Source organism: Cottoperca gobio, chromosome 21 (assembly GCF_900634415.1).
Source record: "Cottoperca gobio chromosome 21, fCotGob3.1, whole genome shotgun sequence".
NCBI classification, from domain to species: domain Eukaryota; kingdom Metazoa; phylum Chordata; class Actinopteri; order Perciformes; family Bovichtidae; genus Cottoperca; species Cottoperca gobio.
The window spans coordinates 23,231,203-23,238,284 of record NC_041375.1 but is presented as its reverse complement, the minus strand read 5'-3'; the positions used below and the strand labels follow the sequence as shown (position 1 = coordinate 23,238,284).

At 45.0% G+C, this 7,082-nt stretch overlaps 1 long non-coding RNA gene across 1 annotated transcript; it reads left to right on the top strand.

Annotated features, from left to right (window-relative positions):
* Positions 1-1,094: 1,094 nt before the first annotated feature.
* Positions 1,095-2,370, top strand: LOC115026685 (uncharacterized). The gene is made up of 3 exons (XR_003834313.1): positions 1,095-1,250; positions 1,359-1,548; positions 2,128-2,370. It is a non-coding gene; the product is annotated as an uncharacterized LOC115026685 (long non-coding RNA).
* Positions 2,371-7,082: the final 4,712 nt, after the last annotated feature.

The following is a 7,082-nucleotide window of genomic DNA, read 5'->3' as shown; positions in this document are numbered from 1 at the left end:
TAGGACATTCATCATGAGGCAGAAGAGCATGAACGTATCTGTGCACGCAGCTGTAAGAAGTCGATCCTCATCGGCTCACACATCCAGTTTAGTGCTGAAGATGCTTATGTAGAGGTTGTCCCCTCTTAGATGATAGCCAGTGGCATGAATATACTGCATGCATAAAGAGAGTGAACAGGACCATATTTGGAGGAAACAAGGCCTGAATAAAATGCGATTTTTTTTTTACCTTATTGTCACGAAATCCCACAAAAAGACCAAAACCAACAATGAATATATCTGAAAACCAAGTGTTGTCTGTGCAGCCAAAACCTAATACACACTTTATGTTTACTCAATCCCACATACACCGTCCTGCTGCTGGAAATACTCACTAGAGCAGCACATATGTATTAATCCACGGATGAAAGTAATTCCTAACAAATGCACCATTTACTCCTGTTTCAGTTACTTTAGTTAAATAAAGTTTTATAGATTGAATAGGCTTGGGGTTGAGTGCCACACACAGAAGTTAGAAATGATCAAAGATGGATTAACACTTTGTTGACTTTGTTCTTTTCATGGAATTTGTTGTAAATATAGAATCAAACCAGCATTAATCTAAATACAATAGTAAATATAGACAATACATCATTGTCCCATCTGTATCTACATGTTAAAGTCAATGTACGAGGTCTCTTGTAAATAAGGTTTGTAACTGTTGTACTGCTCTGTCTATTTGACTACACCAAAGCGTGCATGCAAAGAGAGGGATTTCGTAGGTGACTACATTTGTATTAATAGATGCAGGAGTGAATTTCATCACTACCAGCATACATTGCATCACCTTCGTTCCTGTATTACAGATACACAGTTTAAAAACTCTTTTTTTCATTTGTTCTGCTCTAATACTCTATTACTGCTGTAATAATTGCGACCTCTGTCTACCTGCACATTTCAACATCCAATAATTATTTTACATTGTGCTTTTCATTTTTTATCTTCATCCCCATGATCTCTGTCATCTTCTCCCACATTTTCAGAGACAGCCGAGCCCCAATGTATCGAAAGAGTCTTACAACCTTTCTGAAGGGGAGGCATTGCATTTTTTACGATCTGGAGAACAACCTTAGTGACGAAGAGATCACATGGTTCAAAGAAAACTCCTCGATTGAGATCACCACTGACGAAAATGAGAACGTGCATTACCACGGTGGAGCCCTCTTTTTCTTAAATCTTCTCACTGAGCACTCTGGCCTTTACACTGCCCGGTAAGGACACCTGTTTCTATGAAATAATTTGACAACGAAGATCAAATTCATGATCTTTTAGCAACTCTAAAGCACATTCTTTCCTGATGCCTATTGCTTCTTTTCTAGGCATAAAGACCCATCAGGGGAGTGTTACAACTATTTTTTTTAAGTTGTCGTCTTCAAAGACGGCCCTATGACGAACAAGAAACTCTTATACGCAGATATCAAAAACTCGGACATAAGCAAAAGGGTTACATGTCCACGTCCTGTCGACCACACATGTAGCGAGTTGAAAGGAAACTTCACCTGGAACAAGGTACCTGTGATTACAGTGACACTGGTGTGTGAATAGCAATGACTCAAATAAATCCCTGTAAACAGTAGCCTGCCTATATTCCTTATAAGTGGAGGAAATGTCTTTTACATATCAGTTTGTTAATAGGAAATTAAAAGCAATATGCTGTTTACTTAACATTGTTTTAGGAGGCCAAATGTGTAGTTAAGTAATCAATAATTATACGTTTTAATTTAATATATTTTGGACTCTTAAATGGGGACATTTTTCTTTTTCCCAAGAGAAAGATTCCCCTCAGGGACAATACGTACATCTTATCTGACCTTATAAAGCTGATGCATTATGTTAAATTGCACTAAAATGTAATTATATTTCTCATCATATAATTGTTTTTCTTTTTGTATAAGGATTCAGTTGATAATGCCAAGGCATCAAAACAGTATATAACATCTTATTTTTCAGTTTTCTTGGAACTTTATACCCACACTCCCTTTCAAGTCTTTCCTCTGTCGTGTTTCAAAATCCTTTTCATGACTTTTTTTGATTCCTTCTTCAAAAGATCTTTGCTCCTCCTTACGTTTGTGTCCCCTCCTGCTCCAGGACAACAAGCCCCTTCCAGGTTACCATGAAGTTGACTTTAGTATAGATAATGCTAAACCAAAAGACAAGGGAATATACACTTGCATTTGTACCTGGACACACAATAACAAGGAGTACATGTCGTCAGGATCCAGGAGACTACAAGTTGACGGTGAGAGAGCATTTCCAGATGTGTATCGGTCTTTAGTTGGGGAAGTGGGAATCAAAAGGAGGACATGAGATCAGCTTGTTAGTCAACTTACCTGTTAACTGATGACTTCTAGACCTAATACAGATCCTCTCACCAACCAACAAGGAGCAGTTTACTGATGAAGGTACAGTTAGAGAATATCACTTAATAACTTCTGCCACCGCCATCCACAGCAGTACATGGCTTTGTTCTCAAGCCATAAATCCTGTCTGTTTCTCCAAACTGGGGGCGTGTCGACCGCCATCTAGTGTCGGTAATACACTGAATATGAATACAAAGTAGCTCATACGAAACTTCAAACAGTCCGAACGATCCCTTTAAAGGTGCCGAGGGGATTGAGAAACCCTGAGATGGGAAATGAGAGTTTTTGGTTCCAGAACAGCTGATCGGAGTTCAAACAACTCTGAGTGTTTTCACTCCAAGTCAAGAAAATGCACCGTGACTGAAAAGTTATCATGAATGGAGCTCACCATGGCAAGAGATTAATAAAGAGATATGCTTTGCTTTTTGTATATTTAGTCCAGTTTAAAAAAGAAAAAAAATTAAGGTCCAAGACAGTCTTGCTCACCCACCCACCCATATTCGTACATAATTTCTCATTTCTGATATGCAACAGTGCACGTGACTCTGATGTTAGCTAGCAGTAGCTTGCTGTTACCGTCTCTAGTTGAAGAAGAGTAGCTACACGAACCTGTGGGCTCACGTGTGCCCTCTTCAGTGCTGCAGAGTACTGTCTGCCTCATCTGCTGTTTTTTCACTGTGGTTTTATGTCACATCAGCAAGGCTAAATATGTTACACACATACATTATTATCTAGACTATGCAAAGCCAGGACGCATAATAAAAGTGTCTGTAAACATTATATTGGCGACATACAGAGAGATAGCAACAGGCACGCACCAAATGCATGCGCTCAACCTAGTTTGCGAGGGATTGCGCAATCCGAGGGGAGGCTCAGCTCATTGCTGCCTCAACTCTCCTGTATCTGAACAGAGGATATGCAAATTCAGTGATTTTGACTATTAAAATGATCAACATTATTGGAATCATACAGAAAATACATGTATAGCACGTATGGACAGTGGACAAATATACATTTTCATTTTATTTTATTTTATTGTTATTAGTTTTTTTACTTTTCATGATGACAGGTGAGACTCGGCCTCACGTCCCTGCTTTAACCACTTCGGAGTATCACTGCAAAATCTAATATGTCCTTATTACTATTGCAAATAATAGAATTATCCAGTTAAAGAAGCTCATTCCTCTAAATGATTTTCTAGAAGAATTGATTATTATTATTATTATTATTATTATTATTATTATTATTATTATTATTATTATTATTGTAATTATAATTATAATTATAATTATTATTAGCCTACTGATAATGCTAGATAGATTAACCTGGAAAAGACTTCAACTAGCAAAATTACAAAAGCAAAAACTGGGAAAAGCCGCAATTATTGTTTGGGTTGGATCAAGACAAATTAAATTAAATTAAAAAAGACACATATCTGCACCCTCTGCAGACTGCATGTCTGCACTCTCTGCAGACTGCAGTATGTTTAGTATATTATAGTTTTAAAAGGTGCAAGAAACTGACTTCAACGCGAACAGCTGAGGGTCGTGGCTGCTGGGTGGAGACAGTCATGCAGGTTTGTACCTGCTGCAGATGTTCACTCAGATTTATCTTACTCATAAACACACATGCACTAAACAACTTTATATTGTAGGTTATATTCAGACTTTCTCAGCCTTCTATCTACAAATCCTGCGGAACCAGTGTGTCATGGAGGATTAATACAGGACGGATTGGATGCCACGTAAAAGTAAGTGTGACCTGTCACTCGATATGCGACACATAAAAAAACATATTTTTAATGCCACTAAACATGACATTCTTTCTTGCAGGATTTACTGGAGGTCGAGCATTTTATCGAGGGGAGGTTGCTTTTAGTCAAAGCACAGTTTGACCTTTTTACAGCTGTTTTTATAAATCTTTACACCCCAACAATCGGTGCAGAGAGGAAGCTGTTTATAGAAAGAGTTAATGATGTTTTAAATGGCTGTGCCTCAGATGATTTTATATTATTGGGAGGAGATTTTAACTGTACTGAAAATGCATCATTTAGACATCCAGTCTGTGGAGCAGGACTGGGACAGCAGTCTGTGGAGCAGGACGGGTACAGCAGTCTGTGGAGCAGGACTGGGACAGCAGTCTGCTGCTGAACCTGCTCCTAAGCCTGGTGAATGTGCTGTGCAGAGGGTGCTGCTGTGCGTTGCCCAGGATGGTCCTTCTCTCTGCCACTGTCCCCAGGGGGTCCAGCTCTGTCTCCACTACAGAGCCAGCCCTTCTCACCTGTCTGTCCAGCCGCCCTGCGACCCACTTGTTGCTGCTTCCTCCCCAACACACCACGGCATAGAAGAGAGCACTGACCACAACAGACTAGTAGAAAATCAATAGCAGTTCTTTGCAGATTTTGAAGGACCCCAGCCTTCTCGGAAAGTACAGACTGTATATGTACAGACTGTACTATTTATGTGTATATAAATAGGTCATTCCTCATCCCTCGGCATTACTCATCCCTCGTCGTTACTCAACCCTCGTTGTTCCTCATCCCTCATCGGTCCTCATCTCTCGCTGTACCTCATGGTTCCTCATCCCTTGTGCGGCGTGCGTCCTCATCCCTCGTCGTTCCTCATCCCTTGTCGTTCCTCATCCCTCGTCGTTCCTCATCCCTCGCCGTCCCTTGTCGTTCCTCATCCCTCATCATTCCTCGTTCCTCATCCCTCGTCATTTCTCATCCCTCGCCGTCCCTCATCCCTCGCCATCCCTAATCATTCCTCGTCCCTTGTCCTGTGTGTGTGCGTGCGTGCGTCCTCATCCCTCGTCGTTCCTCATCGCTCGTCATTCCTCATCCCTCGTCGTTCCTCATCCCTCGTCGTTTCTCATCCCTCGTCGATCCTCATCCCTCATCGTTCCTCATCCCTCATCGTTCCTCACCCCTCGTCGTTCCTCACCCCTCGTCGTTCCTCAGCCCTCGTCGTTCCTCGCCCCTCATGGTACCTCATCACTCGTCATTCCTCATCCCTCGTTGTCCCTCATCCCTCGCCATCCCTCATCCCTCGCCGTCCCTCATCGTTCCTCATCCCTTGTCCGGCGTGCGTGTGTCATTATCCTTCGTCGTTCCTCATCCCTTGTCGTTCCTCATCCCTCGTCGTTCCTCATCCCTCGTCGTTCCTCATCCCTCGTCGTTCCTCATCCCTTGTCCGGCATTCGTGCATGCGTCCTCATCCCTCGTCGCTCCTCATCCCTCAGCGTCCTTCATCATTCCTCATCGTTCCTCATCCCTCGTTGTTCCTCATACCGGGTCGTTCCTCATCGCTCATCGCTCGTCGTTCCTCATCCCTCGTTGTTCCTCATCCCTCGTCGTTCCTCATCCCTTGTCATTCCTCATCCCTCGCCATTGTCCCTCGTCGTTCTTCATCCCTTGTCGTTCCTCATCCCTCGCCTTCCTTCGTCGTTCCTCATCCTTTGTCCGGCATGCGTGCGTTCTTCCTCATCCCTTGCCGTCCGTCGTTATTCCTCATCCCTTGTCCGGTGTGCGTGCGTGCGTTCTCACCCCTCGTCGTTCCTCACCCCTCGTCGTTCCTCACCCCACGTCGTTCCTCGCCCCTCGTGGTACCTCATCCCTCGTGGTACCTCATCCCTCGTCGTTCCTAATCCCTCGTTGTCCCTCATCCCTTGTCGTTCCTCATCCCTCGTCGTTCCTCATCCCTCGTCGTTCCTCATCTCTTGCTGTTGTCCCTCGTCATTCCTCATCCCTTGTCCGGCGTCCGTGCGCGCGTCCTCATCCCTCGTCGTTCCTCATCCCTCATCGTTCCTCATCCCTCATCGTTCCTCATCCCTTGTCCGGGGTGCGTGTGTCATTATCCCTCGTCGTTCCTCATCCCTTGTCGTTCCTCATCCCTCGTCGTTCCTCATCCCTCGTCGTTCCTCATCTCTTGCTGTTGTCCCTCGTCATTCCTCATCCCTTGTCCGGCGTCCGTGCGCGCGTCCTCATCCCTCGTCGTTCCTCATCCCTCATCGTTCCTCATCCCTCGTCGTTCCTCATCCCTCGTCGTTCCTTATCCCTCGTTGTCCCCATCCCTCGTCGTTCCTCATCCCTTGTCCCACGTGAGTCCTCATCGCCGTCCATCGCAACCGTCCCTCGCCACCGTCCCTCGTCGTTCCTCATCCCTTGTCCAGTGTGCGTGCGTGCGTCCTCATCCCTCGTCGTTCCTCATCCCTTGTCCGCCGTGCGTGCGTCTTCATCACCCCTCGTCGTTTCCCGCCCCTCATGGTACCTCATCCCTCGTCGTTCCTCATCCCTCGTTGTCCCCATCCCTCGTCGTTCCTCATCCCTTGTCATTCCTCATCCCTCGCCATCCCTCATCGTTCCTCATCCCTCGTTGTTCCTCATCCCTCATCATTGCTCATCCCTCGCCGTTGTCCCTCGTCGTTCCTCATCCCTTGTCCGGCATGCGTGTGTCATTATCCCTCGTCGTTCCTCATCCCTTGTCGTTCCTCATCCCTTGTCGTTCCTCATCCCTCGTCGTTCCTCATCCCTTGTCGTTCCTCATCCCTCGTCGTTCCTCATCCCTCGTCGTTCCTCATCCCTCGTTGTTTTTCATCCCTCGTCGTTCCTCATGCCTCGTCATTCCTCATCCCTCGTCGTGGTTCCTCATCCATCGTGGTATCTCATCCCTCGTCGTTCATCAT